General features: G+C 41.3%; 1 non-coding gene across 1 annotated transcript; it reads right to left on the bottom strand.

Moving 5' to 3' along the window:
• Positions 1–776: 776 nt before the first annotated feature.
• TRNAG-UCC lies at positions 777–849 on the bottom strand. The gene has a single exon. It is a non-coding gene; the product is annotated as a tRNA-Gly (tRNA).
• Positions 850–10955: the final 10106 nt, after the last annotated feature.

The raw sequence follows: 10955 nt of genomic DNA, 5'->3' as shown, positions 1-10955 counted from the left end.
GGTCTTTGTTACAGAAACTCCTATATACACTGGCTCCCCCCTTGCCTCTTTGGAGCAGTCCCTTAGAACTGTCTGAGATGCTGTGTTTCAGGCCTAACTCCTCAGTTTTGCCCACCAAATAACACGTAACTCTCAACTTTTAGCTTGTGCTTTTTTTTCTCTTTAAAGCAGTCGGCTCAGGGTTGCCATGTGAAACATCTCTGGAGGGACAAGGAGCATTTCCAAGACTCATTCTTAGCAGGATACTTGTTCATCATCAAAGCAGAGGTCAGTCTCAAAGAGGAGAGAACACTAATAGATTTCTCCTTTTCTCAGTCCCACCTTACAAGGATTCTCTGATTGTTATTTGCACACACGTGCTGGTGGCCCAGCACACTGCAGGCAGAGGCTGCCTTGTCTCCTTTATAATATCCCCCAGACACTTATTATAAACCTCCTTTAGGTCTAGAAAACTTCATTGCTGCTGTTGCTGCTAAACTGTTTCGGTCATGTCCAATACTTTGTGACCCTATAGACTGTAGCTCACCAGGCTCCTCTGTCCATGGGATTCTCCAGGCAAGAATACGGGAGTGGATTGCCATGCCCTCCTCCAGGGGATCTTTCCAACCCAATTGATCGAACCTGTGCCTCTTACGTCTCTTGCATTGGCACGTGGGTTCTTTACCACTAGCGCCACCTCGGAAACCCCAGAAAATTTCATTAAAGGATGAAAATTGTTAAGTGGCTTTTCAGAGCTGTTTGTTTTTTGCCTCACTACATGGTATGCAACTTCTTAGTTCCCTGACCAGGGATCGAACCTGTGCCCCCTGTAGTGGAAGCACAGAGTCCTCACCACTGGACCACCAGAGAAGTCCCAGAGCTACTTTTTTAAAAGAATTTTTTCTTAAAATCATATTCCAAGTCCATACTTTTCAGAAGGTGGTATAATTGGTAGAAAAAGGAAGAAATATTCCTTTCTCCCTCCATATGTGGCTTGTGTCCAAAAGGACATAGCTCTCCTTTTGGGACTCTATAAAGTTGGTCATTATCTGTGCTGAAGTAAGAAAGTGGTTCCTTTACCCTTGGCCACTGTACACTGGAAGATACCTGTGGATCTGCACAACAATGTTGAGAAATTCCACAAAATGGCAACATTTTATCGTGCAGTGATTTGGGTTATTAACAAGCATTTCCCCTGTTAAAGAACTTGTCCTTTAGAAGACAGTAGTGACAATGAATAAATGGCGTATATCAAGCATATATTCCAGAAGTATTTTAAGACTGATGTGGATTAACTAATGTCAATTTTGCAACCAACATGGGAACTGGATATTAATACTGATACCATTTTGCATATGTGAAAACTGATACAAAGGCACTTAGTAGCTTCTCCATTGGGGGAAACCCAGTGAATGGTAGCCAGTTGTCTGAACCTCTAGGCCAGAGCAGAGGTCCAGGCTCAGCTGAAGCAGCTGAAGGAAGAGTCTGTACGGTGTTAGCTGGATGGGAACTGGTACAACCACTGAGACCCAAACCAGGTCATCAGCGTCCACTCTCTTGGAGAATGCGGTTTGTGTTGGAGCTCAGTGGAAACGTCTTGACATAAAGAGAATGAATCTTCAATGAGCTCAGCCCTTTGTGGAAGGAACAATGCAGAAAGTGGCTCAGCAAATTGGAGGTCTACAGACTGATTTCAGCCAGTGCAGACGCAGAATGACCCAGCGTTTCTAGAGCTCTCATATCAAAGGACTGAGTCGATTGTCTTCACTAAGCTTTGCTTAGAAGTCTGAATAAACACTTAACACGAGGCCCCTGGATGCAAATTGACTAGAGTGACCACAACTTACGATGGCCTTGGGATGACTGGAGCAGGCTCTCTTCACCCAGGCACTGCTAACCTCTGGGACCAGACAATTCCCTGTCCTGAAGGGCTGTCCTCTACAGGGTCAGGTGTTTGCATGGCCTGGTGTCTACCCACTGGGTGCCGGTAGCAACCTCCTTACCCTCAGAGAGACTGCCAAAAATGTCTGCAGACGTCTCTAAGCGTGATCTAGGGGCAGAATCACCCCAGCTGAGAAATACGACTAAAGTTATAAGGGTTTATTGTAATGCACATTCACAGAGTGCTTTATAATTGGTCAAATGAATGAGGTTCAGTATCAGGGAGGTCCAGTCTACCACCTGTTAATCTATCTTGATACCCATCAGGACCCTGTGGGGCTCCTCAGTATAGAATCTTTTTGCATCCCTCATTTCTTGATTACAGGAAATAGTCTTCATTCAGCCTCCAGAGCCTTCCCTGAGTTCCAGAGGGCAGGTTCAAACAGTTGTTAATCAGGAAAGGGAGGGGATGCGGAGACAAGGGAGGCACAGTCAGGAGAAACAAGAGTGCAGGCTTGGGGCAGGGTCCTGTTTCCCCCTCAAAGCAACACAGGACAATATCTTTTGAGGTGTTTTGCAGATACTGAAACCCTCACCAGGTGCAAGAAGGGCATGGCAACCCACTCCAGTATTCTTTCCTGGAGAATGCCATGAATAGAGGAGTCTCGTGGGCTATAGTCCATGGGGTTGCAAAGAGTCACACATGACTGAGCTGAACACTGTAAGGGTTTTGTGAATATTGGCCATGGTCATGCTCTCAGGAACCGAAGGTACAGGAGACCAAATGAACACCTGAGAAATCTACAGACCAGTGTTCCTGCTTAGTTGAGTTTCTGTGCCTATTGTTGTTGGTGGTGGTGTTGAGTTGTTAAGTTGTGTCCAACTCTTTGTGACCCCATGGACTATAGCCCACCAGGCTTCTCTGTCCAAGGGATTTTTCCAGACAAGAATACTGGAGTGAGTTGTCATTTCCTTCTCCAGGGGTTCTTCCCAACCCAGGGCTTGAACCCAGGCCTCCTGCATTGGCAGTCAGATTCTTTACCAGTGAGCCACCAAGGAAGCTTCCCTGCCTATTGCCATGTGGAAATTCAGAATGTTGAGTCCTCCCTGGAGATCCTCTCTTTTCTAAGTTTATCCCAGTTTCCTTCTACCGTAGACTCATCACTACTCTGAGAAGAGGCTGGTCAGCACATCTTCCCAGAGGTGAAAGCTGATGCAGCCAGAGCTCTGGGACCATTTCCTCAAAACATGGCAAGTTGAAGGAATAGGATAGTTAGTGCCAGTGTGAAATTCAGCACCAAGGACAGCCTTCTCACACTCCTTCCCAACCCACTCCCCAGAAGAAATTTAGCTGGGTTTGCATGGCTACATCTGCAATATAAATATTGAATAGGCTCGCAAGGGAGATTTACAGGGAGACTCTGATGTGGGCATAAAATCGCAGTGTGGAGGCCTGTTCGGTCCTAGGAGATTAGACTGCGTTCTGTCTCGTTAGGTTTCCTCTTGCCAAGGCAGATTATTGTGCTAATTTACTGCTTCCATCTGTAAGCTCTCCTCCTGCCTTGGAGAGAGAGCAGGACCTTATAATCATCGCTTTGGATGATTTGCTTTATCAGCCAAGGGTGGAAATGTTCCAGACCCAGAGATGGTTCAGGGAAAACTGGGAAGGTTGACAGATCTGCCTGAAATCCCACAGCAGCTATTCTAAGCAGGTTTCTTAGAAATGGCCCTACCATCCATAATAAAAGCTCTAAGAAAACAGATACAGGGTAGGATGCCCTTCCATCCCAGAAAATGGACATGGGCAGTTATGTGACATCTTAATAAACATCAAACCCAATGATAAAAAAAAAACTGATTTGTTTCTCCTCTAAGAGAAGGAAAAAAGGTAAGGATATTTGTTCTCACTTCTTGCATTCAATATTGTTCTGAAAATTTTATTTCTCCCCCCCCCCAAAAAAACTTATAAATTTTAGAATAGAGTAGAATAGAATAATTACAAAATATAAAATATCATATAATATCATGAGGAAAATAGGTCTGGGGGTCAGAAAAATGTGAAATTATCCCTGTTTTTAGGTGATAGAAAATCCAAAGGAATCCACAAAATGATTACTAAATTTTTAAAAAAGATTTTTGCAAGGTTATAGATACAAGGTTAAAAAATAATCATTGGATTAACCTGCAGCAGCCAACTGGAAATGAACTTTTAAAAAAAGTCACAGAAGATGCAAAATATAAAATACCTAGGAGTAAATCAAACAGATACATTTGAGATTTGGATGCTATAAAACATTGCTGAGAGAAATTAAAGAAGACCTACATAAATAGAAATGTATACCATGTTCACAGATGAAAACCCTCAGTATGGTTAAGATGTTAATTCTCCCATACTGATCTATAAATTCAATGTAACCCACATACAAATTACAGCAGAAATTGTTGGTAGAAACTCGTAAGCTGATTCTGTAATTATCATGGAAATTCAAACAACCTGGAATAACCAAAACAAAATAACTCAAACCAGAGCAAAGTTGGAGGACTTAACCTACTTGATTTCAAGACTTACTCTAAGTTACAATACTCAGGACAGATACATTTGAAAAGAAAATAGATATAATCATCAACATCACAGGATAGTAGTCAGAAATACATCCACCTGTGAATGGTCTTGATTTTAGACAAGGGAAGCAAGACAATTCAATAGAGAAAGGAAAGCTTTTTCAGCAAATGGTGATCAGTCAACTAGCTATCCATATTTTTTTTTAAAAATCATCCTTATTTCATATCACAGATAAAATATAACAAATGGATTATACAACTAGATATAATCTTGTAAAGTTATAAAATTTCCAGAAGAAAATGCATGGCCCAAATTTGACTATGGAAGTGTTTCTTAGATAAAACACTAAATGTATGAATCACAAACAAAATTATTAGGCTTCATAAAAATGTTAAAGTTTTGATCTTTTAAAACACCACTAAGAAAACAAAAAAAGCAAGCAACAAACTTAGAGAAAATATTCATACCACTTGTATCAGATGAAGATAATCTATAAAGAGCTCTAAAAATCAACAGCAAGAAAACAAACAACCCTTAAGAACACGGACAAAGAATCTGAGAAGGCACAATAAAAAAGAAACATGATTGTCAATTAGCACTGTAAGTATATGAAAATATGTTCAAAATCCTTAAACAATAACAAAATGCAAATAAGTAACACAATGAGATAACATGGCATGCCTATTCTCATGGATAAAATTTAAAACATACAAACAACCTGACTTTGCCAACTGTTGGCAAAGATACGGCACAAGTGGAACTCTCCTGCTGGTGGAATATTAAAGGCACAACTCCTTTGGAAAACAGTTCAGCATTTCTCAGGGTTAAGCAAATGCATACCATGTGACCCACCTACTCCTCTTCTACATATTTACCTAAGATCAAAAAAAAAAGCATATGCCCACAAAGACTTGTTTAGGAATGGTCATAGCAGCTCTATTTTTAACAGCAAAAACTAGAGACAACACACATGTCTATTGACAGATGAATGGAAAAACACATTTTGATGTATCCATATAATCGAGTGTAACTGGCAAGAAAAAGGAAAAAACATGGATACATCTCAAAAAATCATTATACTGAGTGAAAGAAGCCATGCAAATTAGATTTCACAATGCTCATTTGTACACAATTCTAGGAAAAGCAATCTAACGTAGGTTATATCAGCAGCTGCCTGAGGTGAGACTGGATGGGTAAAAATAGGTATTGAGGAACATTTGGGGGTGGTATTTCTTGTCTTCATTGTGATGATGTATCTTTGGGTGTTTACATATGTCAAAACTGAACAGACTGTACACATGTTGCTCATTAGTTTACTTCAATTTTACTTCATTATAGTTTACAAAATCATAAAGAACAGATCATAACTCTTTCAGTTTTCATAGTACAAATATAAACTAAGAGGTACCAAAAAAGCTCATCAAACTCTAGTTGGCAAACAGTGATAGCAACTTTAAAACATACTTTTTAAATTATGAAAACACTAATCATTGCATAACACTTAGAAAAGTCAAAAAAAAAAAAAAAAGAAATGCACCCATATTTCTGCAATTCAGAGAAAAATTGTCATTTTTCTTACTGTGAAAAATCAATAAAGGGAAACCTCACCAAAAGGAGTCAGGGGACCAGAAAGGGACATTCGGGCACATACCACTAGATATCAATACGGATTCCAAGACGATGTGGCAAATTCTGCCTCTCCATCAGGAAACAGCACTACTTAACTCTGCACAGCAGAAGGAAGGAAACTTTTCTCTGTGTCCGGCAACAGCTCAGTCAATGAGAGGCCATCACAATTCTGCCAATGAAAAGTCAGTAAACTTCAAATGCCCAGTTTCCTCCAATGGGCTTTTTGCTTAGAACAGCCCCTCCCAACTTTCCCCTGTCCCTCTTTAAAACTGAGGACTCCATGTCGGCTTCATTCTTTTCCCAAAGATTCACAGGCTGCTTCCCACCTAGTTCTCTCCTCCTACCTCTCTGTGTTGGGTGAATAACACTTCAATCAGCTCCCACACTATGAGGACGAACCCAGCAAATGGAAGCCTGGGTTCTGAAAGTTGAGTCTTCAGGACCCATCATAAGAGAGCATGCCATTACTAGCAAAAGGGGTTTGATCCTCTGTGCCCGAAATTTTATCAGGATAGTCTTCCCCCAGACCAGGAATAATCTCTCCGAAAGTCTGATTCTGACAAACACCAGCTTACTGAGCCCTGCCAGCCCTGCCAGCCCTGCCAGGCCCTCTCCCAGGAACTTACTATGGGTAACACATCTGCCAAAACCCAGAGAACTGCCCACAAAAGAGGATTCAGCTGTGAACATCTGCCAAGGTGAAAATATTAAGCAGTTTTGGAGATGATATAGAGGCTAGAAACTCTGGTACATTGCTGATGGGAATGTAAATTGACATCACAACTTTGGGGAACAATTTAGCAGTAGCTAGTAAAGCTGAAGCTGCACTTGCCCTGCAAATCAGAAATCCTACTCCTGAGTGTATGTATGTGGGAATACATATGTGTGTGTATGTATAGATGCATGTGTATATATGTGTATATTATGATGTGTACACATGTACACACAGAAAGCATAAGAATTTTAAAGGAAAAGCTAATTGTAAATGAAGCTTCACAGCATAATAGTATAAACTGATACATATATATATATATATATATATATATATATCTACCATACCATAAAGACTTGGGATGAAAAGTGTCTTCATAAATACAGCATTTCAAATAAGCTTCCCAGGTGGTTCAGTGGTAAAGAACCCTCTTACCAATGCAGAAGGCTCAAGAGATGCAGCTTTGATCCCTGGGTCAGGAAGATCCTCTGGAGTAGGAAATGGCAACCCGCTCCAGTATTCCTGCCTGGAGAATCCCATGGACAGAGGAGCCTGGTGAAGTACAGTCCATGGGGTCGCAAAGAGTCGGACACGACTAAGTGACTTAGTATAGCCCTGCACAGATATATGTACATATATATGCCTTAGAATGACCAAATTTAGAAGAACGGCTACCTCCTTGGAGGAAGATAAGAAGATACAGTCAGAATTGGTAGGTTAGGGTTTCAATTTTATCTGTCATTCTTTCTTTCTTTTAAAGAAACTACAGGATATTTGCCAAAATATTAAGATTTGACAAACTGCATGATAGCTCCATGATAGTTTGTCATGCTTTAGTCTTTAGTGTCCTGGAAGCTAGAAATACCATATTTAAAAATAGAAAGCTATAATCAACCCAACTCTCCATGGTTTGGTGGACTGCACTGGTATTGTCTGAAGCTAAACAACATATTTTTAGCAGAAATTCTCCAAGGAGCCCTATCTGGCTCCTCATTCATCTCACAGTATTGAAACCGAATCACAAATCCTGTTTTACAACCATAGAAAATTATTGGGGGTTCTTTTTGTTTATTCTCCTTTTCTTTTTCCTATTAAAGCAGCATCTACCTTGTGGACTAGTTTGAGTGACCTTATTTTTGCTGAGCTAGCAACATTTCTCCAGAGCCCAAAACAATAAATCCCGATAATGAGCAAATGTTCAGGGGCTTCAGCTTTCTCACCTGCCCAAATCTACAGCTGTATCTCATACTAATAGCTCATCCTAACTTCCAGCTCACGTGATTGTGGAGAAATCACCATGACAGAACTAGGGACAGCTAAGACAACTGACCCAATTATACAGCTTTTATTTCCTGCCTCTGTCTTTGACGATATCCCCAACCCCTTGTAGCACATGCAGGCTCAGAAAGCATCTTACACTGATTCTCTAACTGCAGCCTTTAGGAGATGTTCTTCTCTCCATTCTCCACATTCACGTCTAGAAAGAGAGCTCTTACAGTGCATAATAATTGAAATATCCTTTGTGAGCGTATGCTCCTTTTTAAGTCTCCTAATGTAAAAAATGAAACTTGTGTTTATTAGCTTAAGAAAGAACGTGGTGGATCCTGACAATATCCATAATGGGTCCGTGTGTCTTCAATGGTTTGCTTCTGTTATCCCTGCAGTGGAAGATCTTGGATTTGTCTGAGACAGGATTTGAAGAATGTGTATTTCAGTTTGCATCACTTAATGATATTTGGGGGCTTCCCAGGTGGCTCAGCTGGTAAAGAATCTGCCTACAATGCGGGAGACCTGGGTTCTATCCCTGGGTCGGGAAGATTCCCTGGAGAAGGGAATACCCACACCAGTATTCTTACCTGGAGAATGTCATGAACAGAGGAGTCTGGCAGGCTACAGTCCATGGTGTTGCAGAGTCAGACATGACTGAGTGACGATCATTTTCATGGTCAAAAGTTCAATAATTACACAGTGGTGTACAATGAAAGTTCTGCCTCCATTCCTGTACACTAGATTCTCTAAACCCTCCCACTCAGGTCAACAGTATTCTGATCAGTTTCTTTATGACTTTGACAAAAGATATTTAATGCATCTAAAACAATGCTGTTAACTGTGCACATCTATAATGCTTGATCTGGCCCAAAGGTGAAAGGCACCCTGGTGGCTCTCCATCCCGCCAAGGAAAAGCCTTGCCTGAAAGTGATGCCCATCATTTCCTCTGCAGCCTCAGTGGCTGGAGCAGCCATCTGCCCTCTGACCACAAAGAAGCCAGACACCCAATCCTACCATTTTCCCAGAAGTTAAAATAGCAGGGATGCTTGGAGAAGAGCATTATTAACATGAGGACATCAAGGCTTTGGGCATATCCTGCTCTGAGAACTCAGGACCTGATCATAACTCTCCCATTACTGGTCCATAGATTTCCCTTTTTATAGAGAATCCGGCCCTTTCTCAGACATGGTAGCACTCTCAATCAAGGAAGCAGAAGGCCCTCAACTTTTCCAAAAACTTCTGCTTCCCCATGAAGCAGATCCTCTGAGCAAGGCTGTTCAGCCCCGGCATTAGAAAAAGTCTCATTAGCTAGAGAGTCAGCTGGCTGCCAATGTGGCCGGGTTACCAACCCCACATCCTACGTGTGCTCCTAGGCTAGCTTCTCCATGGAGGCCTCGGAGAGTGACCAAAACTTCAGCCAACTGCAGGTTATGCTGGTCATGAGGGGACCAAATAGCAGCTGCATCTGACACCAGTACCAGTGTGTTCCCACTCCTGACTTGCCCTGGCATCTCAGCAGCAGCATAGTCATACACAAAGGATGACACTGTAGTTTCCTTTTAGGAAACTCTAATGATCAGGGTTTTTCCGTGGCTCAGTGGTAAAAAATGCGGCTGCCAATGCAGGAGACACAGGAGACTTGGGTACAATCCCTGCGTTGGAAAGATCCCCTGGAGGAGGAAACAGCAACCCACTCCAGTATTCTTGCCTGGAAAATCCCATAGACAGAGGGGCCTGGCAGGATACAATCCATGGAGCCACAAAGAATCAGACGTGACTGAGTGCACACACACACACACACACACATACACACCCCCATATTAATACCCATATACATAGTATATATATATATTCTTTTATTTATTTCCCATGAGGTATCACAGGTAACAGAGATTACCACCTTTGTCAAAAATAACAACAATAAATACAGGGCTCACAGCACCTTAGAAATACAAGTAATCACCAGTGATTACTTAAATGTCATAGAGCAAAGAGAGAAATATAAGACTGAAAGAAGAAAATATGTATACACTCTTACACACACTCACATGAATATATGCATATGCACATATGTGCATATGCACACATGCATATATAATACACATGCATGCATAAATACATATATTCAGGAGAAAGAGAGCACAATAAGCTATTCAAAAACCATAGTTCAAACAAAGGACATGTCTTATGCATCCTTTAAGTGCAAGGACATTGAGGTTATAAGGACAAACCTACATAGCTCCCAGCTCCCCAAGAAGCTTGAGGATTTAGTGATGGAGTTACTATTAGCCCACAATTGGAATGGTACTCTGAATGCCATTTGAGTCAGAAATCAAATCAGAATTCTTATAATGTTCAATTAACCTGGGGTCTCTACACAATGCTACTTTTCTGGGCAGAAATTCAATGGAAGGGATTTGCTGGCTCTTGTAAATGCAAAGTGTGTAAATAGTCCTAAGTGAAGAGCTCTCTTTCAGAAGAGATGAAATACTCCAATTAATGAAAATCCAATAATTCAGTCACATCTTCTACTGGGCTCATTGCGTTAATTACAAAAGCTTCAAACTTGTTCTTATAAGACACAGTTTCTTGACCTGGGCACTAGTGATATGATAGACAAGATCATTAATCTTTGTAAGGCAGGCTGTCCTGTGCCTTGAAGGATGTTGAATGGTTTTCTTGACTTCTACTCACTAGATGCCAGTAACATCCCAGTGTGGTGGCCAACAATGTAGCTACAGGGACTTCCCTGATCATCCAGTGCTTAAGACTCCATGCTTTCAATACAGGGGACATGAGTTCGATTCCTGGTTGGGGAACTAAGATCTCACATGCTGCATGGCATGACCAAAAAATAAATAAATAAATAAATAAAAATAATGTAGCTATAGGCTGTCCACTGTTCTCTTGGGGACAAAATGC

The sequence above is a fragment of the Bubalus bubalis genome, chromosome 17, assembly GCF_019923935.1.
Source record: "Bubalus bubalis isolate 160015118507 breed Murrah chromosome 17, NDDB_SH_1, whole genome shotgun sequence".
Taxonomy (NCBI): domain Eukaryota; kingdom Metazoa; phylum Chordata; class Mammalia; order Artiodactyla; family Bovidae; genus Bubalus; species Bubalus bubalis.
The sequence above is the reverse complement of the archived record's forward strand: the minus strand, read 5'-3'. Positions and strand labels throughout refer to the sequence as shown.